Source organism: Rhinolophus sinicus, chromosome 2 (assembly GCF_057876585.1).
Source record: "Rhinolophus sinicus isolate RSI-liver-muscle chromosome 2, RSI-T2T, whole genome shotgun sequence".
Classification (NCBI taxonomy): Eukaryota; Metazoa; Chordata; class Mammalia; order Chiroptera; family Rhinolophidae; genus Rhinolophus; species Rhinolophus sinicus.
Genome location: NC_142502.1, coordinates 125320251 through 125331738, shown reverse-complemented (window position 1 = coordinate 125331738; position 11488 = coordinate 125320251). Strand labels below are relative to the sequence as shown.

The window sequence follows — 11488 nt, the reverse complement described above, 5'->3', positions numbered from 1 at the left end:
ATTCTGGATTTTGCAAAGAGAAAATACTATGTCTTTGGCTTCTACTACAGCATCCATATTCTGTATCCATTCTAATTTTTTCTCCCATCTTATTTCCTCTCTTTTGGCAACATCAGTGTCATCTGTCTTTGGTAAATTTAAAGTCACCATTTAATTTCCAATAGAAAAAAAGTTACACCTAAAATAATCTCCAGCTTCAAAACATATTTATCAAAATGAAAATGCCAAAAAGTCAAAATTATATTCAATAGAAAAATTAGCCCAGAATACTTACTTTCTGTTCATTTCCTAGGTTCCTAATTTAATACTTTTGGTAATTTTGATTTATTGCAAACCTTCAGTTTGGGCTGAACATGGACAATATAAATAACCAAGCCTGAAAATTCAGGTTAAAATTCTCATTTAGGAATTTACATTATCTGGATTAATTGTCCACACTGGCCAAGTAATTTGGGTAAATATGGTTCTGCTCAACTTTCCTGGAGGCAGAAAGAGTCTTTAATTCAGGATCCTCACCCTGAGTCCCACACATTTGTGTTTATTACTCTATTGAGCTGTTTACTTACTGATGGCGAATTACATTGTATGAGAGCAGAAAGGACAAGATGGAAAAGAAGATAGAAATCTAGCCTAGAGGAGCAGTTCTATTCCTCCCTGAGTCCTGTGTCAGTGTGGTTGGGGCAGGAGAAATTAGAATCTTTTAAAGTTTGGGTTGTTTTCCTAATCACTTAACTTTTGAGAAAGAATCAACTAATACCGAAAGGCAATATCCTTTCAAATTGTTTGTGTTTCATATATCTTCCTGATTATCTAGTTATATGAGATATATATATACCTAGTTATCTGGAGTTAAATGGGGTGTATGTGGTTATATGGAGTTATATAGGGTATATATGGTGGTTTGGAGTTACATGGAGAGGTGCCAAAAAAATGTGTACACATTTTAAGAAAGGAAAACTGTATTAAATTTGTAACACTCAATATAGACCAATAACAAAAGATGAATACAAGTCACGTTTGACTTCTGCATTTACAAGAGGTGCTCAAAGTGGTTACCATCAGCATCCAGACACTTCTGATTACAGCGAACTACTGCTTGAGCAATGTTTACCAAAGTGTCCGGTTGTATACATTTTTTTGGCTCCCCCAGTATATAATTATCTGGTGTTACGTGGGGGATATATGGTGACTCAAAGCCTGCAGTAGATGTGGGGGTGGGCAGAAGGGAGGACAGGAATGTGCCAGCAAGTTTCAACGCTGAATGGATGTAACCATCCTGTGGCCATCTCAGTAGGGGGGAGGAGGGGCCTTGGGGAACATATTTTGATTAATAGCATTTTAATGTTAATTTAGGTTTTAGCACTCCAGTGCTCAAAGGCTCTGGTTGTTCTGATAGAAACAAGACTTCTTCTCCACAAAAACAAATCGATGATTTTACAGATTCCAACTGGTGTCTTTCAGGGCAGGAAGTCAAAAGCCAGGTGTGTGCGTCTGGGCAGGCTGCAGAGGGGGCTAACCTGCAGAGCAAGGCTCTAGGATTGCCAGTGCTGGGAGAGGCCTCTAGATGGTGCAGGTGAGTCTGCAGCCAGGGAAAGCCCCTCTGTAAGGACTGAGTTTCCGAACTTACAGACAGCACGGAGCAAGCAGTCAAGGAAGAGTTCCCGGGAAGCCCTTTGGAACAGAAGGAAAGTGGGGCTGACACCAGAGAGGTGGCTTGCCCCAGGCAGCTCTGCTGGCCTCCAGCATCTGCTTCTGAGAGCACTGCCACGTGGCCGCCTGTGAAACCTGGTGGCCCAAAACAGGACCCTGTGTGGCTTTCTTTACAGACCATCTTCTGCTTGGATTAGAAACTGACCATCCATCAAGGTCCAGGTAAGCCTTGGTCCTTCTCTTTGGCTTTCTAAACTCTTAGGTTGTGTGTGAGACTGAGGTGTCAGGGGCTGCAAAACAGCCTGAGTGCATTTTTGAAATGCGTGTCATATTTGGGTTGCGTTTGAACAAGCTTTCCCGATTACCGTACGTCTGTGCTACCAGTTCTAAGACCTGAGATTGTTCCTTTGTTTTCAGAAAAACATAAGAAACCTTATTTTGCCATTCGGTTAGCGAGCTAAACTCAGTGCTTAGCGGGATTTCAGATTTGGCCACTGGGACAATGGGTGTCTCCAGAGAGCGCGAAAATGTGTTTCTCAGATTTGCCCGATAGTCTGGTCACAGGAAGGCAAGCAGCAGCTGGGACTTTAACTGAGCTCTGTACCTGGGCCCCACCCCTAAGTTCCCACAGTGCCCTTTAAGAGACCTTTCAGGCACAGTTCTGAGTCAAGTCTGAGAGCCGAGGTCATGACCCCTATGTTGGGGGGCAGGGAGTGAGGGGGTGGATATGTATTTCTGATGATTGAGACTTTCATTTCCAGCCAAGAGGTTCCTCTCTTAGCTCTGACAGATCATGGAGTAGTTTGGGCTCCTGCACAAGACCTGGCTCTGATCCCCCAGCATCCTGCAGCAATCACTCTCCTACTTTGGAGGCTACAGGTGTTAGGGCAGGGAGAAAGGGGGCAGTTTGGCAGAGAGGACAGCAGGTGAGGGTTCGAGAGGGACAGTTAAAGCAATAAAGGGTGGGGAGTGAGATGACAAATCAGCAGAGCAGGAACCCTGTCAGTCAGGGGAATTGGACAGAGCTGGTGGAACGCTGGGATATGAGATGACAGGAATGGAGAACGGAGAGAAGACGGGAGCGTAGGAAGACCAGGCCCTACTTCCTCTGCTCTCCAGCTAACCGCTGCACTGTGGTTCTGAAGTTGCACTTCTGAGACCCGTCTAGCCAAGAGTGAAACTGCAGCCACTTCAAAATACGAAAGAGGCAAAAAAAGCTATAATGGACTAAAAAGAGAAAAGGAGTCAATTCAAGTAATTAAGATAGAGAATATTTCTTGCCCGACTTGATGTTCTGAGATTTCTAAGCCATAGCCACTTACAACCTTTAAAGTTACATTTTGACAGAGTCCACCAAAAAAGAGAGTTCCTCATCAAAGCTGGAAATTTGCGTTTGTCCTGAGGATGTCCCATGTGTGCCCTTCATCACTGGAGGAGAAGATTGGGGGCCCTAGTGAAGATTGGTTGAGGTCTCGGCTCTGCTCTGCTCTGCTCTCTCCCCACCCTTAAGTGAGCCAGGCTGTACTCTGTTAACTTGTGACAGCACATTTGGAAAGTAATCCTGGAAGCACATGTCTTTGGGAGAAAAAAGTAAATAAAATTTCCCTGAAATATTTGATTTTGCACTCTATGGGCACTACCTGGTTTCTAAAAGTAAGCAGCATTTTCATTTTGTTGACGACACATACAGAGGGTGCCAAAAAAATGAATACACATTTTAAGAATGGAAAAAAAACGTATGAAAATTGTAATACTCAATATATACCAATAACAAAAGATGAGTACCAGTCATGTGTATCTATATTTTTTGGCACCCCGGTGTTTGCGAAGCTCAGACGTGTCAGGGGCTCACCCTTCTTTCTTAAGCGTCTTTGTGTCTCTGAACCTAGCACAGCGCCTGCCACAGGCAGCAGCCCAGTGTTTGCTGGGGAAGTGAAGACAGGCCTGGTCTTACACCCCTTCCCCATTTCACAGGGCACAAAATTGAGTTGACTCTTTTAATTGGGGAGCATCTTCTCATCCGAAGTTCCGTAGGTCTCAAAGGACCACAGATAGAAACCAGGTTACCTGAGTCTCCTTCCTGGGTTCAGGTGAGTTTTGTGGTTTCCAAAAACTGGAATCCATTCTCAAGGAAATGCCCAGGACCCCAGCTTCAAAGACTCCAGAAAATATGAAATTCAAACACAGTAGCTGTAAACAGGATGGCATTTTGGAAGGCAGCCCGATGATTAAACGGCTCAGCCCCTCAGGTGGGTTCCCTCCTCAGCCTGTTCAGTGTCCTGCCTGCACGCCTCTTAGCAGCTTTCCTCCTGGCCCTGGGTTTCTCAATTATCCCAGAGACACCTGCCTGCTCGTTCCTTTGATGCTGTTTTAGGCTCTGCCTAGGTAATTCCACCCTAGTTAATAACATCATTAATTAACTTACATTAAGCTCACTTAGCGCATTAGATCAATTAGGAAACAAAGGGCCAGCCCCTGCCTCTGAGAGTGCCGCCATCACAGCCTACCATGCTCTCCTTTAATTTACATATCATGGGCAGGACTTTTTATTCAATCCCCAATTATTATTTTCTTAAAATATAGAGCAAAGGAAGACAAATGGATGTCCAGTCATTTAATTTGTGGCTTACATTTCTGTAGCACTTTACAAAGCATTTTCATGCATGGCTTCCCTATTTTCCAAATAAGGAAATTGAGGATTAGAAAGGTTAAGTGACTTGCCCGAAGCCATATACCTAATCATGATTGTGATACCCATGACAGCTGACATAGGTTGCATACCTAGAATGCCCAGGCATCGTGCTATATAACTTGTAATTAGAAGGACTGAAATAGAATTTTTGTCCATTGCCTCAGACTAATACGTTTGCTTCTGTAAAGACAACTGGAGAAGCTGCCATGACAACGACAGGTAAAAGTTAGGGGAGAATGTGTAAATCTTCCCCTTTGCATATGTCATTTTCCCAGGGTGATGTCAGTCCAGATACCACACTATTTGGTGGCCTCCTGTCCTCATCAGAGGCAAGGGCTAAAGAGGAAACAATCTCTGTTTCCTTCTTTGAGGAAACAATCTGTTTCCTGTGTGAGCTATCCAAATAAAGGATTGGTAATAGAAGAAATACTGTAGAGGAAAATATGAATTGCTGTTTGTATATAGCATAAACATAGTAAAATATCAATAATTTCAGGTGATTCAATCTAATATAGTCTAATGACTAAGAGAAATTTTCAAATGACTTTTGGGGTTCAGGAATCCCAATAACTCCTTGGCCTCTGTTAATGCAAACAATTGAGACCAGACTTAATTTTTCATCACTGTCTGTCCTTAAGGTAGTCACAAAGCATTGCCCAAGGGTTGTTAACCCTATATAATCAAAGCTAAGGAAAAAGCTTCGCCCTGGGTCTTGGCAGGAGGGTGGCCCAATTATCAGATAGTACATACGGTACTCCTACATTCCAAGGTGTCCTTAGTCCCAGCATCCTCTCCTGCACATAGTGAGCACTCAGTGAAAATATGTCCAATGAATGAATGGGATCCTTTGTGTCAAAAAAAGGTCGCCAGTTGTTCTCATCACACAGTGGGGGGAAAAGGGCTGCCCGAACACCTCAGTACCCTTAATCAACAGGCAAATAAATTCCAGTTAGCACAACTACCCTCTCTGGGTGCAGAGACACGTGTTATTTCTTAAAGCCTGGGCACCCGGGGATGTCACACACACTTTTTGGCCACATGGTGTAACAGACACAGCTGGCGAAGCTGGAGACCCTCGCCCTCTGCCCAGGTCCTCCTGAAGTTCCTGGTGCATATAGCTAACACACTTAACTAACCAGGAGGCCTTTGTTTTCCATTTCTGACAAATCAGATCACTGTGGAAAATGGGTGGACGGTAACGAGCCTTGCACAGGGAGATGCATTTGCATTGATAGCCACAGCTATGCCACCTAGTGAGCTCGTGTCATCTCAAGTCACTTCACCAGCCAGTAAATCAGACTGTGCTCTACACATGGCAGGAAGGTGCCTTGGCTGGGGAGCCCTGATGGGATCAGTAGTAGACCAGTAACAGTCACAACTATATTGTCATTAATAATACCGGCGAGGCCCAGAGTGCGTGGAAGCTAAGCTGAGCTGCGGTATTTCTAGATCCCTTAAGAATGGTACTGTTAAATGATACTATTCAATGGCTGGATATAAGCAACTAAAAGGTGAGCCCAAATACTGAAATAAGGTATTAGTCTCCTGGAAATAATAGGGAGATAATTCTGCCAACAACACTTTAATCCTGATATAAAGCACTTTCTTAAGATTTAAAGAAAGACACACAAATCTAGAGTGCAAATGAGAACTGAGAGGTCACAGTTTTGACAACTATCAGACCAAATCTTTTCTTTTAAAATGTCCATGTTGCCATATTTTCAATTCCATCTGCCTTAAACTTCATGCACAGGAGACAGAAGAAGGTAGGATTTCACAGTGGTTTTAACATACATTCATTCAACAGCTCTTTCCTGAGCCTCTGCTGCATGGCAGGCGCCATCCTGGGTATAGTGACACGGCAGCACCGTGGGTGAGAGCAAACACCTGCTTTGCAAAGCCTACATTCTAATGTCGAGAGAAGCCACAGTACAAAGATAGAATGTAACTTCAGAAACATTAGATCCCATGAAGAAACAAATAAGCAGGGCAAGCAGAGGAAGTGCTTGGGATCAAAGTGAGAAAAATGATATTTGAGCAAAACCTTAAGAAAAATGATATTTGAGCAAAACCTAAATGAAATGAGAGAGTGAGCCAAGCAGAGGCCCCAGGGATGGGATGAACCTGAGACATCCCAGCACCAGCAGGAAGGCAGTGTGGCTACAGCAGAGGGGAAGGTGGGAAAAACAGGAGGAGATGAGAGGAGAACGAGAAGCCAGAGCATGCTGGGACAGGGACCATGGTAAAGAGTCCAGGCTTCCATGAAGGGTGTTGGAAGGGCAAATAAAACTGTACATGAACTCCTGGCAGAAGTTCAGCCACAATGGTTCATGCCTCATGTCGGCCTGTGGCCATCAGTGCCCATAGCACTTCAGTTGTTACTATATTTTGAAACCCATTCACACTAGCACCCACCTTGAGTCAGATCTCCAGGTAGCCTCTTCCTGAGAGGGCTGGTCTGGCTGCTGTGTAGAGGAGGGTGGGCGGCAGGAGAAATTGGCATGGCAGTGGAATGGTCCCTTTCAATCCAACATCTGCTCTCTTTGCAGTTAACAAATGGCAAAGGGGCCCTTTCTGAGAAAAATTTTAAAGACTCCAACTTGAAACCCATGCGTACATTCTTAAAACTGTCAAACTAAAAAGAAAACGCTCTGACTCTACATTCTTGTAGAGTCAAACACTGTCTTCTATCCCTTTGCAGCCCTACCCCAAATTCCCACAGTCAGCCCAGAGCCCACAGCTCCCAGCGAGCTCCACTCACTCCCTATTTCTCAGAGAAGCACTTCTCTGAGGGGAGAGAGATGGAGTTGGGCAGACAGAGAAGCACTGACTCGTTCAGTGAGGAAGCCTCCTCTTCCAGGTGTGCCATTGAGGAACTAACCTAGAGATCAATTTCACACGACAGCCCACAGACCTCGGGAGGACCCTGGCTGCACTGCCCTGTCCAGCTTGCAACTGCCAGCACCTGGCAAGTTCAATGTCCTTCCAAGTTCCAGGACCATGGAGATCAGTTGGGCAGGAAGTCAGCCTCGAGGAAGAGACCCTGCCTGTCTCTGAGAAGCCCAGAGCAGTGAGAGCATAAGGAGGGGTGAGAGAGGAGCTGGGTATCTGGCCGGGCTCCTGACACTACAGGAAGGCCCGAGACCACGGAGGGTGGTTGGATGGGATGCAAATGTCTATTGGTTTGGCTGATTTTGTTTACCTGGTAGATATAGTTTTAAGGTTTAATATTTTGATTGAGGCACTGTGTTCTTGCATAACAAACATTACCTCTGGCCCAGAAAAACCTTAATCCTTAAAAATATTGAAATGCACTGTACTTTCTTAAGGGCATCTCAGAGGATTCTTCAAGATTCATTTCCTTCAAGATTTAATCCTTAATAATGGCTGGAAATGGCTGTTTCTAAAACTTCCTGTCCATAATGAAGAAAATCGATCATGGTGGACACCTTGAGGATGTGGCTGTCTAAATGCTCCAACCTCTGCAGACAGCTAGCATCTCCATGGGGGGCCGCCGGGAAAGGCTGCAGTGGCCGCTGGGCACCGAGTAGCATTCGTAAACAGCACAAGTCAACTGTGCATTGTTAGATTTGCAGTGTGGTTTTCTGCTAATGGATTCCTTTATGGGCGATAAAATTTAAATTCAGCAGAACCCTTTTTAAATTTTAACTCATTCTTAGATTTGAAGAGAGAGAACCATCCCTAAGATATGTGAACACACTGCAGTCCTCTGATCAATCCCGATAGCCTCTGGCAGAGGCCAGCCCTGTTCCTACGACCACTGTGATCTGATCAAATGTCTTGGTCCCCCCTTTAACACTTATGTAAGCAGTTTCGCTCCTCATTTTATGGACAGAGGAAACTAAGGCAGGGATGGGATGTTCCAGTGCCTTGGGATACTTGGTTTTGAGTGAACTCCGTAAACCAAGAGACCAAACTTTCTGCAAAATTGCTGCCAGTTGGTTTCCAATGTGAAATTAACACATGAAAGTCATTATCTAAACAGACCACACACAGCCAGCTCTCTGACTTGACTTCTGAGATTGGCGTGTGTGAGAGAAAGGGTGCTTGAGAATATTACCGTGATGATTATCGCAGTTGTTGCTTTTGAAGGCAAATATTTATTTTGTGAAGATTGCAAAACCAAGAACAGTAGAGTGTTGAGCTCCTCCTTGTGTTTACAGAATAAACAGAATTGAGACACTGACAAATGCAGTGTCCCTTTTTCTCTGAGGAACTGGCTCTTTGCCTCCTGCGGCATTAATTCACTAAGATGGGGGCCTCTGGAGATGCTGACCTCGGTCAGCTAAGCATCCTTCCACTTGCCCCTGGTTCTAGGCAGGAGATCATAGGCTCCCTGAGTGTGGGCTGGACAGTGGGTTTGCAGGGCTGTCCTTCCAGTTCTCCCCTGTGGCCTGAAGAATATTTCTCCAGGACCTCTCTGAATATTTTCTTTGTTAAATTAGAGAGGCCACTGCATTTACCACAGGATCATGTGCCCCAAATCTTGCTCAAGGTTTTGTAAAAAGATCTAAAAGAAATAGAAGAAAACCTGGTTCCTGTTCTCATGGTGCAGAGTATCAAAAAGAAGAAACAGGACAAATAGCCACATAGTCACGCATGAAGAGAAAGACATATTCACATAAGAAATAGAAATAATGGCACTGACCACATTGCACTGTATTATAATTAGTCTCTTCAGTGTCTGTGTCCTCCATTACCTGAACTGTGCTCTCTTTGAGGACGAGGAGCGTATCTACATAGGAGTACCCCTCTGGCCTCTAGCACCTCGCCTATGTCTGGCACCTAGTAGGTACTCAGTAGGTGTTCATGTCAATCAACCTTTATGGGACAGTTATTACCTTCAGATGTTTTCATTTAATCTGCCTAACAATCCTGTAAAAGAGATTATCATCACTGAGGTGATTTGCCCAAGCGCTCTCTCCTGCTCAGCGGCAGGATTTCCACCTAGGTTCATGGACTTCAACGTGGTGTCTTTTCCATGAGCTCCTTCAGAGGTCAGAGCCGGGATGAGGTGTGCTGTTGCAATTGAAGTTTAACTTTACGTCATAACCATGTCAGGAGTAGAGCACAATTTCTACCTAGACAGATGTCTGAAACCCCAGACATCTCTGAGCTCCCCAGATCGCTCAGCAGACACCCTTGCTGGCTGGGCCCCAGAGCCTACACAAGTGTTGTTTGGGACAGTCAGATGCTGCCAGCTAGGGCAGAAAACAGAACCTCCTCTTTCTGTTCCCCCAAGGTCAAGAACAGGCCCAGCAGCCTCACAATGGCAGCGTCAGAGGCCCAAGACAAACCAGATCTGCTGCAACGTCAGGGACCTTTCTTCTCTATGTTGGGCTAGACGTGTCCTGTTGGGTTTCAATTAGAGTGGGCATGGCCTAAGGAGGTGGGCATCGCTTGGGAAAGGATCCCGAGGGCTGGGGCAGTGTAGGAGCACAGGGGGGTAGGAGCAGAGTCTCCAGCGTCTGACAGACGTGGGTCCCCATCCTGGCTCCTCCATGTGCTGGTGGTGGGACTGTGGACAGTCATTATTGGGTTCCCTGTGAAAGGACATATTACTCACCTCGTAGGATTATTAAGTGGATTTAAATCAGGGGAGGCAGGGAAAGCACTTAGAACAGGACAGGAACACTGTAAGCCCTGCCAACACTCTGTATACATGCGTGGACTGAATTTAATATTGTCAGCGAGGCCTCTACTTATGAATCATTCACTTTAGTTTTGCAGAGATCAAGTCCATCTGATCTGTCCGTCTTCCCCTCAAACAACCTATCTGTTTGGCCAGGATCCTGAATACCAGTGGGACCCTGCAGTTAAGGGGGGGCTCCACCAAGAGGACAAGACAGGGTCTGCAAGCCGCCTGGAGAACGGTGTTTCATTGCCACCCCCACTAGTGACATCCCTACCACATTCTGGCAACACAGGCCTTTCTGCTGCTCCTCACAGCTGCAAGGTGCTGCATCTGCTGTTCCTTCTGCCCCAAATGCTCTTGCCCAGGAGCATCTCTGTGTGTCTCATTCACTCCCTCCGGGCCTCTGCTAATAAGTGGCCTTATCACAAAAACCCTTCTTGGCCCCACTCTGTGTAAAATAACAGCTCCCGCCCCCAAACGCCTGTGTAGAGCCTTGATCACTTATTACACCCACAATATAACATAAATATCATCGTATGTATGTGAGCCTAAACTTGCTGGGTACCTAACAAATCTTTGTTTAAAAACATGGGTCATTGCGGAGCCCAGAGCCAGGCGTGCCTGCCAGAGCTGGAGAGGGGGATTTCCTTGTGTGTGCTTGAGAGCCTCACAGGGAGGTTTCACATTCCCCTCCCCTGCAGGGGTTTCGGGATGTGACACTCGGGAGCCTTCCTGGGATTCTTTCATTGCAGATCTGTCGGGAATCAGTGAAGCAAATAGGGAAGAGGAGGAAACGAGCTAAGGTTAAAGAATAACTAGGATACATCGACGTAGTTGGGTTTCAGGTTAAGAACACAGAAAGTAGCAACGCACTCGTCCCCTCATCCCCGCCATCACCTCCACCCACCCCCACCCCCGGAACTTTACAATGGCTGGTGTTATTAAGGGCAAGTGTCCACATTTACATGCATACCCACAGCAAGCTCTGGAGGCAAGTTATCCTGGCTCTGTCACAGGGAGTAGGGCTGCAGTCCCCTCCTCACCTGCCCTCAACCCTCACACGCTGCAAGTCTGAGCTCAGGCCTGGTCACGGGCCCATCAGGAAACAGTTCATGTGAGACGGTCATAATGAAGAAACTTCATTCAATGGACCAGTAATTCTAGAGTCGATCAGGGCACAGGGAACCACAGCTTCTCCTTCCTAGACAAGCCTTAATGGCTTTGGCCTGTTGATTACTGTTCCCTCAATTCTGCAGGAGTGCCCCTATGGGACTTCAGTTCTTGCCATCTACATCCTTCATAATTAATCTAACCGTGGGAGGGAGGCAGGAGGGAGTCTTCCTCCCCACAACCCTGTGTCTCAGCAGCCTTGCTCGGCTTCCTCTAGCCCCCTTCCCACCCTGTGGGATTTCTTTCCCACCCTTCCCTTACAGGTTCTCATTCATCATGTTCTGGATAAACAGCTCCTCTGAATTATGCAGTCCCTGTTC

At 45.8% G+C, this 11488-nt stretch overlaps 1 protein-coding gene across 1 annotated transcript in view; it reads left to right on the top strand.

Moving 5' to 3' along the window:
• Positions 1–1621: 1621 nt before the first annotated feature.
• Positions 1622–11488, top strand: part of EDAR (ectodysplasin A receptor) — a 91437-nt gene continuing 81570 nt past the window's right edge. Inside the window, exon 1 of the mRNA XM_074332312.2 lies at positions 1622–1872. The gene's annotated coding sequence lies outside the window, so the exon portion shown is untranslated. The remainder of the gene's footprint in view (positions 1873–11488) is intronic.